Consider the following 10,357-nt stretch of genomic DNA (forward strand, 5'->3'; position numbering starts at 1 on the left):
AATTTAACAATGAAGGAGCAGAAGTAATGTTGGTCTTAATGATGGGAGTTACCTGATTGGTACCTTTTGCCATGAGGCACTTGGTGATGTGGTTCTCGTTGGGGGCGTTGAAGAGAGACACCTTCTGGGAAGAGGTAGTGGCGATAGCAACAGTTGCCGTTGCCACTGTATCATCATCATCGCCATCATCATCAGAAGGATACTCCTCCAGGGCCACCATCCGTTTTGGGTGAGGTTTCTTCACAAAGTTGTTCTTGATTGGAAATGATTTGGTTTTGTCTTTGCGAATGAGCTTGCCTCCGTTGTCTTCCCTCTTCTCATAGGGACATTCTGCCACGAAGTGACTCACGTTGCCATAGTTATAACATGTCCTCACTCGTTGTTTGGGTTTGAATCCACTCGAGTTGTTCTTGTTGAAGGTGGGTCTTGAGTTCCTTTTATTTCCCCAGAATTGCCTTGATGCAAGAGCCATGTGCTCATGATAAGCATACTTTGTGTCTTCAGGGCAGCTCTCCTCTTCCTCATCTTCTTCTTCTTCTTCAAGCATTGCTCTTGCTTTCAACGCAAGGTTGGGTGAAGTGGTTTTTGATCGGACACGAGCAAGTGCATTGTCGGCTGTTTCGTTCATGATTGACATTGCAATGAACTCATCCAATACTTCATTGGAAGACAAGGAGTGGAAGTCTGGCCGCTGACGAATGACAGATGACATGGCTTTATTGAAAGGCATGATGGCTTTGAGAAACTTGCGCTTGACCCATGTATCATCCACATCCTTACTCCCATGATCCTTTAGTGCCACAGCAATAGCAGTCACCCTCCGATAGAGATCACGAGGGTCCTCGTCTTCCTTCATCACAAACTCATCGGCCTTATCAAGTATCACTTCATAGTTGGATCGTTGAATACTTGAGCTTCCCTTGTACAGTACCATAATATACTCCCAACAATCCTTGGCCAATGTGAAGGGACGCAAGTGGGGAAGATCTTCAGGTGGCACAGCAGACTGGAGAATAAACAACGCAGAGTGATTATATTGATTGTCTGCATCTTCTCTTGGAGTGAGGTTTCTTGGGTCATGGGGATAATATCCTTGCTCGATAATTCTCCACAAGTTTGTTGAGCTGTGATTCAAATGAGACTTAATAGAAAATACCCAGTTAGTAAAGTCACCTTTCACAAGTTTAGGAGGAGGACCAACAGGATTAAGACGAGGTGCGAGAACGGGTCCTCCATATGTCATGGGAGGTGGAACCGAAGCATATGTTCCAGTCCCATCCTTTTCGTGAGGTGAAGCAGGTTGCATACCTTTAGCCGCTTCCTTAGAGGAGTTGGCCTCCGAATCAGAAATGGTGGGTTTAACCACTAAAGCCGGTTCGAGTGAACTTTTAAGACCATCAATTAATTCTTTAAGCATGGTTTTGACTTCGCTCGTCAAGGACGTCTTGAGGGCTGCCATAGCCGTATTCAAGTCGTCCCTTGTGACCGAAGTCAAGTCCATGTCCTCGGGTTGCCCACGGTTAACTTCCTCTCCGCCTTCCATACTCTTCGGGTGGTTAAACCCTTAATAAAGAGACGTGGCTCTGATACCAATTGAAAGGATCGATATGGTTGGCTAGAGGGGGGGGGGTGAATAGACAACGACCACTTTTTAATTAATCTTAACAAGTTAAGGTAAACACTATACGGGTTCACAAATAATATGACAATGAGGTGAACCCTATAGAATCTAACAACAAGAGCTATTAAGACAAGTAAGATATAGTCACAAGCATAAGCAAATACAAAGTAAAGGGTAGAGATAACCACAAGTGGAACCGATGGAGACGAGGATGTGTTACCGAAGTTCCTTCCCTTTGACAGGAAGTACGTCTCCATTGGAGCAGTGTGGAGGCACAATGCTCCCCAAAAAGCCACTAAGGCCACCGTATTCTCCTCACGCCCTCGCACGATGCAAGGTACCGTGATTCCACTATAGGTGCCCTTGAAGGCGGCGACCGAACCTTTACAAACAAGGTTGGGGCAACTCCACACAAAGCTTGGAAGCTCCCAACTAAACCACGAAGCTTCACCACAATGGAATATGGCTTCGAGGTGACCTCAACCGTCTAGGATGCTCAAACACCCAAGAGTAACAAGATCCGCAAGGGATTGGTGGGGGAATCAACTTTTCTCCTGGTGGAAGTGTGGATCTAGGCCTTCTCAACCAATCCCTAAAGAACCAACAAGTTTGATTGGCTAGGGAGAGAGATCGGGCACTTTAGAGCTTGTGGAGCAACAATGGAGCTTAGAGAGGTAAGAGATAGGGTTCCTCAGCTAGAAGAACCCTTTATATAGTGGGGGAAAAAATCAGACCGTTTTCCCACTCTCTACCCGAGTACCAGCGGTACTACCGCTGTGCCGGAGCGGTACTACCGCTGCCTGGCGGTACTACCGCTGGCTGCAGCGGTACTACCGCTGGGCCTCCAGCGGTACTACCGCTGACACCAGCGGTACTACCGCTGGCCCCTTGGTAGTGCACAAGCACTACTACTGCCGGGAAAGTCTTCGCAAAAGGGTCCGTCCACGAACTACCGCTAGGTAGGTGGAACAAAACACCTAGAGCGGTACTACCGCTGGCCAGGGGCGGTACTACCGCCAGCTAGCGGTACTACCGCTGGCCAGGGGCGGTACTACCGCCAGCTAGCGGTACTACCGCTGGCTGCAGCGGTACTACCGCTAGCAGTCCAGCGGTACTACCGCTGGCACGAGCGATACTACTACTGGGGACCATTTTGCAGAGATAATCGAGACGAATAGGCGAGGGCCACTCCAAAAGATAAGGAAAGGGAGAATGTGAAGTGTGCGTGTGTAAAGATAGATTCCACCCAAACCTTTCCACTACGGATCCCCTCTTAATAGTACGACTTTCCTATGACTCAAATAAAGAGAATCGTAGGGAGCGTCGTGCTTCCGTTCCAGAAGAGAGGAGACGTGTCGTCTTGTGCCGTTGACGAGTGTTACCTGAAACCTTGACACACACGATTAGTCCTGTACGATACTGTCATCAATCACCAAAATTACTTAGGCATAAACTATGCCTCAACAGGGTTGTCTTTAATTTATTTTGGTGCTCGGTGATGCTTTGCTTTATTGCTAGTTCAGTAGCTTTAGAAGCAATAGCATAGCTGGTGCCACAACCTCGATGGAGATCATGGTGTGGCACCAGTGGCGATGAAGTTCATGCTTGTGCTTTGGAGATCGAGAACAAAAACACAAGATCATGGTCATATCATGTCACTTATGATTTGCATGTGATGTTAATCCTTTTATGCACCTTATTTTGCTTAGGACGACGGTAGCATTATAAGGTGATCCCTCACTAAAATTTCAAGATAAAACTGTGTTCTCTCCGAGTGTGTATCGTTGCGAAAGTTTGTCGTTTTGAGACACCATGTGATGATCGGGTGTGATAGAATCTACGTTCACATACAACGGGTGTAAGATAGTTTTGCACACACGGAACACTCGGGTTAAACTTACGAGCCTAGCATGTACAGACATGGCCTCAGAACACAACATATCGAAAGGTCGAACATGAGTCATATAGTAGATATGACCAATGATGTATGTCGGTGTTTACTCACAACGTAAGCCATGGGGAGGCTAAAGATGGTGGGAGCCTAATACGTCTCCAACGTATCTATAATTTTTGATGGTTTCATGCTATTATCTTGTCAAACTTTGGATGTTTTGTATGCCTTTTATATCTTTTTTGGGACTAACTTATTAACTCAGTGCCAAGTGGCAGTTCCTGTTTTTTTCCGTGTTTTTGACCCTTTTCAGAGGAGAATTTTAAACGGAGTCCAAACGGAATAAAATCTGCGGAATGATTTTTTCCATAACAGAAGACACGCGGGAGACTTGAGAACCAAGGCAGGAGACCTCGAAGGAGGTCACAAGCCCACCAGGCCCGACCTACGGGGGGGGGGGGCTAGCAGGCTTGTGAGCTCCCCGTGCTCCCCTGCCCTAGTTTTTTCGCCTATATATTCCCTAAAATCCCAGAAAAAATCAAGAGATCATCGAAAGTACTTTTCCACCGCCGCAAGCTTCTGTCTCCGCAAGATCCCATCTGGGGCACGTTCTGGTGGCCTGCCGGAGGGGGGATTCAGATACGAAGGGCTTCTTCATCAACACCATGACCTCTCCGATGATGCGTGAGTAGTTCACCATAGACCTACGGGTCCATAGCTAGTAGCTAGATGGCTTCTTCTCTCTCTTGGATCTTCAATACAAAGTTCTCCATGATCTTCATGGAGATCTATCCGATGTAATCTTCTTTTGCGGTGTGTTTGTCGAGATCCGATGAATTGTGGATTTATGATCGGATTATCTATGAATCTTATTTGAGTTTCTTCTGATCTCTTGTATGCATGATTTCATATCCTTGTAATTCTCTTCGAGTTGTGGGTTTTGTTTGGCCAACTAGATCTATGATTCTTGCAATGGGAGAAGTGCTTGTTTTTGGGTTCATACCGTGCGGTGATGTCACCTAGTGACAGAAGGGGTAGCGAGGAATGTATCATGTTGTTGCCATCAAGGGTAAAAAGATGGTGTTTTCATCATTTGTTTGAGATTATCCCTCTACATCATGTCATCTTGCTTAAGGCGTTACTCTGTTCGTCATGAACTCAATACACTAGATGCATGCTGGACAGCGGTCGATGTGTGGAGTAATAGTAGTAGATGCAGAAAGTACCGGTCTACTTGTCTCGGACATGATGCTTATATGTATAATCATTGCCTTAGATATCGTCATGACTTTGCGCGGTTCTATCAATTGCTCGACAGTAATTTGTTCACCCACCGTAATACTTGCTATTTTGAGAGAAGCCTCTAGTGAACACTATGGCCCCCGGGTCTACTCCACATTATATTTTTAGCCTTACTCTTTTTCTTCGTTGTAATTTCCGCCTTCAGATCTCACTTTGCAATCAATCTTGAAGGAATTGACAACCCCTTTATAGCGTTGGGTGCAAGCTCTTTTGTGTTTGTGGAGGTACTCTGGACTTGACGAGATTCTCCTACTGGATTGATACCTTGGTTCACAAACTGAGGGAAATACTTACTGCTCCTGTGCTGCATCGCCCTTTCCTCTTCAAGGGAAAAACCAACGCAAGCTCAAGGCACGACAGAAGATCTCTGTCGCCATAGCAAAAGAATTTCTGGCGCCGTTGCCGGGGAGGAGGATCAAGTCAAGAATAGTCTCCCGTCAACGTGCCAATTTCTGGCGCCGTTGCCGGGGAGGATCAAGTGAGGAACTCATCCAAGTAAGTGTCGCAAACTCATCTCTTGCATTTACTTTTTTTGCCTCTCGTTTTCCTCTCCCCCACTTTTGAAAAAAAAAATACAAAAAGATTTGCCTTTTTTGTTTGCCTTTTTCTCCCGCTTGCTTTCTGTTCGTTTGTGTGGGATAGTCTACCTGTCCTCATGGCTAGATCCACCACTTCGAACGATACTCCCGAGAACAAAGTTCTCAATTTCTACCAAATTGAGGGAGAAAACTTAAAGGACACTTGGTATAGGATTTGCAATGCTCAGAGTAGATCTACAAATAAGCAATCTACTACCGTCCTGCTTCGCAGCTTTTATGTGGGTATTTCTCCTTGGAATAGGTATATTCTTGACACCATCGTAGGTGGAAATTTCTTGGGTAGCCATACCATTGATTCTTATGGAGTTGTAATAAATTTGGTAGGCTCACCCCCACTCATGGTTAATGGAACTACCTAAACTCTGGATCATGTGATGCGTAGGCTGTATGTCATTGAAAATAAAGTTGCTACGATCGAGCTTATTGAGAATTTGGATAAAAAGATCCACAATCGAATCACTCAGTACGGATCCAAGGTAGGAATGATTTTGAAAAATTTAAAGGAGAAGGAACCCACAGTTAACGAAAAACTAGGTCATGATTCCGCTAGGATTGGCAAACTAGAGGATGCTATAACCAACTTGGGTTCCGCTTTTGCCGCTGTGCAGAATACTCCAATTTTTGCCCACAATAAGTTCACCAAGTCTGTTTTTGTTCCCAAAAATAGTGGTGAATCATCTAGCAAGAAAGATGAAAACCTTAAGAGGATAAGTGATCACGCCACTTATGGTTTGAGCACCAAAGACGACGATACATGATTCTATCGCCTTATGCCTAGCTAAGGGCGTTAAACAATAGCGCTTGTTGGGAGGCAACCCAATGAATTTATTTCTTTTTCTTTCTGTTTTGTTGCGTCCACACCATGATAATCCTGTTATGGTTGTGTTTTTGTGTTTCTTTTTGTGTTTGAGCCAAGCAAAACCTTTATGACTAGTCTTGGTGATGGTTGTTTAATCCTGCTGGAAAAAGACAGAAACTTTTCGCTCACGAGATGATATTTCATTTTATTCAGAAAGAGCTTTTGAGTTGATTCTTTTTTCTGCTGGTTGATATGCCTTTTCCCCAGGCAGTCGTAATTTTTCAGAATTTTGGAGGTACCATAAGTATACTAAGTATACAGATTGCTACAGATTGGTATGTTTTTGACAGATTCTGTTTTTGTTGAGTTGGTTGCTTGTTTTGATGAAACTATGGATAGTATCGGGGGGTACTAGCCATGGTAAAGTGAGAATACAGTAGCCTAACACCAATATAAATAGAAATCAAGATTACTACAGTACCTATAGTGGTGGTAGTTTGTTTTCTTGTGCTAATGTTATCACGAGTTTCTGTTTAAGTTTTGTGTTGTGAAGTTTTCAAGTTTTGGGTGATGTTCTCATGGATAAAGAGATAAGGAGTGGAAAGAGCTCAAGCTTAGGGATTCCCAAGGCATCCCAAGCCAAATTCAAGGACACCAAAAATCCTAAGCTTGGGGATGCCCCGGGAAGGCATCCCCTCTTTCGTCTTGAATCCATCGGAAACGTTACTTGGAGCTATATTTTTATTCACCACATGATATGTGTTTTGCTTGGAGCGTCTTGTATCTTAGGAGTCTTTCTTTTTGTTGTGTCACAATCATCCTTGCTGCACACCTTTTGAGATAGACATGCACTCATCGTGATTTTGCTAGAATACTCATCGTGCTTCACTTATATCTTTTGAGCTAGATAATTTTGCTCTATGTGCTTCACTTAGATCTTTTAGAGCACGGCGGTGCGTGACTTGGTAGTTGGCTTATGCTATGAAAGTAGTCCCAAAGGTGATAGGTACCTATAGAGGATACAAAAACCTCCATCTTCATGTGCATTGAGTAGAAAGAGAAGTCTTGATTCCTCTCAATTAGTTTTGAGACATGGATTTGGTAATATTAAGTGTTATGTTAGTAGGGTGTTGTGAATCTAGAAATAATTGTGTTGAAGTTAGTGATTCCTGTAGCATGCACGTATGGTGAACCGCTATGTTAGGAAGTCGGAGCATAATTGATCTATTGATTGTCATCCTTTGTGTTGAGGTCGGGATCGCGCGATGGTTAACACCTACCAACCCTTCCCCAAGGAGTATGCGTTTAGCACTTTGTTTCGATTACTAATAAAAACTTCCGCAACAAGTATGTGAGTTCTTCATGACTAATGTGAGTCCATGGTATAGATGCACTTTCACCTTCCACCATTGCTATCCTCTCTAGTACCGCGCAATTCTCGCCGGTGCACAAACCCACCATATGCCTTCCTCAAAACAGCCACCATACCTACTGTGACAGCCCGATGCCGACGTTCCAGAAGATTCCCCTTTTTCTTTCCGTTTTCGTCGTGTGTCTATTTTCTTTTGTCACATCATCATCGCATCATGCGCATCATCAGCATTGCGTCGGCATATCATTGCCGCCAGTTTTCAAAACTTGCATCCGCTAGTAGTTGCCGGTTCTCGTCGTTGTCCGTTCTGAGTCCGACCGCACACGCACGCGCCCACGACATCGTTCGAAACCCTGTTTTAAAAGTGTGCGTAAAACTTTCTTTGATCGGGGTGAAACTTGGCACGCGGTCGTGATTAGATATAGCTAGGCCGCCTGTCGAATTTCGTCGCGATCGGTGTTCGTCTGGTACCCGAACGGTCGACCGTAGCGGCACCGTATTCGGTCTACCATCGGACGTTTGTGGGTGTTTTAAAAATTGTTGCCGCACCGCCGTTACCCCTCTCATCTCCGGATATCCCCTCTACACGGTCACGTACCCATTCCTGCGTGCGGAATCGTCCGAATCCGACCACACGGTTGGATCCGGATCGAAATTTCGCTAATCCTAGCTCCCCCATTTGTCTATATAGTCCCCGTGTGTATTTTTTTGACAGCCCCCCTTCCACCTCGGGATCCGCGCCCGAAACCCTAGCCCCCACTCTCTCACTCTCCTCCCACCACCCACTAGCCGCCGCGGGCCCGCCGATCCCAGATCGGGCCCGGGCAGGCCCATCCGGCCGCCGCCGCCCGCAGCCGTGCCTCTCCCTGCCCGCGCACCCTCGCCGGAGGCCTCCCACGCGCCCTCACCACCCCTCGCGGGAGCCCCGCCGCCGGAAGCCTCCCTGCCGGAGCTGCAGCCGGCCGGTCCTTCACCGGTGCCCCGCCTCCGCGATGCCGGATCCCAGTGCCGCCACCTCGGTCCCTTAGTCCTCCCCCGGCCTTGAGCGGCAACCGCCATGGAAACCTACCGCCGGCCGCCGGTGCCCCGCCGTCCCCGGGATCTGGCCGGGATCGAGCCCCTCGGCCTGGTCCCGTCGGATCTTCCACCACCGAGTCCCGCCGTGGCGTCAGGCGCCCCCATGCCCGACGGCCGTCGCCATGGCTCGCGCAGTTCGGCCAGGAGAACGACGAGCCGCCAGCGCCGCGCTCTCCCGCTGTGCGCCTCGGCCGCCTTCGCCTCTGGGCCGCACCAACCACTCGCGAGCTGGGCGCCGCGCCGGCCCAGGCCAGCTCGGCCCACCCTCGTCGCCTTCGCCTGGCCTCGAGGCCGAGCCGGGCTTCTCCACGAGCAGGCTGAAAGGCCCCAAGGTGAGAAGCCCCCGCTAAGCCCCGCCTGAGTGCAGTTTTGATATCCTTCGCCCATGCATGTTGGCCCGTGTAAGGTAGTTTCGGCCCGTGAGCGATTTCCTAATTAACCGGAGATTTAATTAATTTCAGGAAATATGCTTGTTTTTCAAACGCCCATAGTTTATTAACCGTTAGTCGGCACGAGGCGTATTTTATATGGTTTTGTGGTAGTTTTGCGAGTAGAACACGATTATCCAACTTGCATATTTATTTGTCGTAGTTTAACGTGCCAAACGCCTAGTTTAGCGTGCTGTCCCAATAGGGGAACCTCCCGTATTTATTTTTCTTGCGGTCCGGAATGCTCGAGCGCCTTAGGTAAAATGCCCATATTTTAGGAACCATTTTTCCATGCATTTTAGAGCGGTCATTTGTATTTTTGCGTGTAGGGATTTGCCGGTAGTTTATTTTCCCGTATATGGGTTATTTTTCCCGCATTTATGTGTGGCTTTATTTTGTGTTGCAACCCCACATATTTTATATGTCTCCATGGGATTTTTCTGTGCAATTAGTTTTAGCATTAGAGCAAGTTGGTTCGCCCGATATTTTGCCGTGATGCCCTTTTGTTTAATTCGTAGGATTTATTCCGTGCTCCGTTTGATTAAGTTGTCAACTAGGGAGTTGTTCTTGGGTGTTTAGACTAGCCACTTGTATTTTTAGTTGCAATAGAAATGCATGTTTAGGTGCAGTTCGATTGCTATCAAGTTGCTAGAAATAGTGCTGATTTTGAGGAGCTGAAATATTTCTAAGTCTGAAATCTGTTATATTTTGTTGCTGTCTTGTCTTGCTTCTATCTTGTGATGTGTAGCTCTTTTGAGGTTGGTCCGATGGAGTAGTTGTACCCCTTGTGTTTCTCTAGCATGCTGTGAATTTTCATGCCATTCGGAGGCCTGTAGCTATAGGTTTTGTTGCTGTCAATATTGCTTCAGATCGAAAACTGCACTTTCATGAGGTGTAATTTTCACAAAGTCTGAAATAGTGTGTGGGATGCCATTTTGTGTCTTCTTTCCCTAGTGTTCCATGATGCCATGCTAGTAGTTGTTGGTTGTTTGTAGTAGTCCTTCTTTCCCTCTTTCGTGCCATGCCTTGCTTGAGCATATCGGAGTTGTGTAGCCCGTAGTTTTGGGGCGTAGAATATGCTATATGGCTGATTTTGGTAGATTGTAGTCATTTCTTGTTTTGCTCATAGTTTTTGAACCGTAGCTCCGATTTGATCGTGTCCTACATGAATCTTGCTTAGAATCTCATGTAGTTTCATTTTCTCTTGCTGTTTGTATGTTTTTAAGTGCTCGTGACCGTCGTTGCACACATTTTGCATTCATGCCATC

Source organism: Hordeum vulgare, chromosome 5H (genome assembly GCF_904849725.1).
Source record: "Hordeum vulgare subsp. vulgare chromosome 5H, MorexV3_pseudomolecules_assembly, whole genome shotgun sequence".
NCBI classification, from domain to species: domain Eukaryota; kingdom Viridiplantae; phylum Streptophyta; class Magnoliopsida; order Poales; family Poaceae; genus Hordeum; species Hordeum vulgare.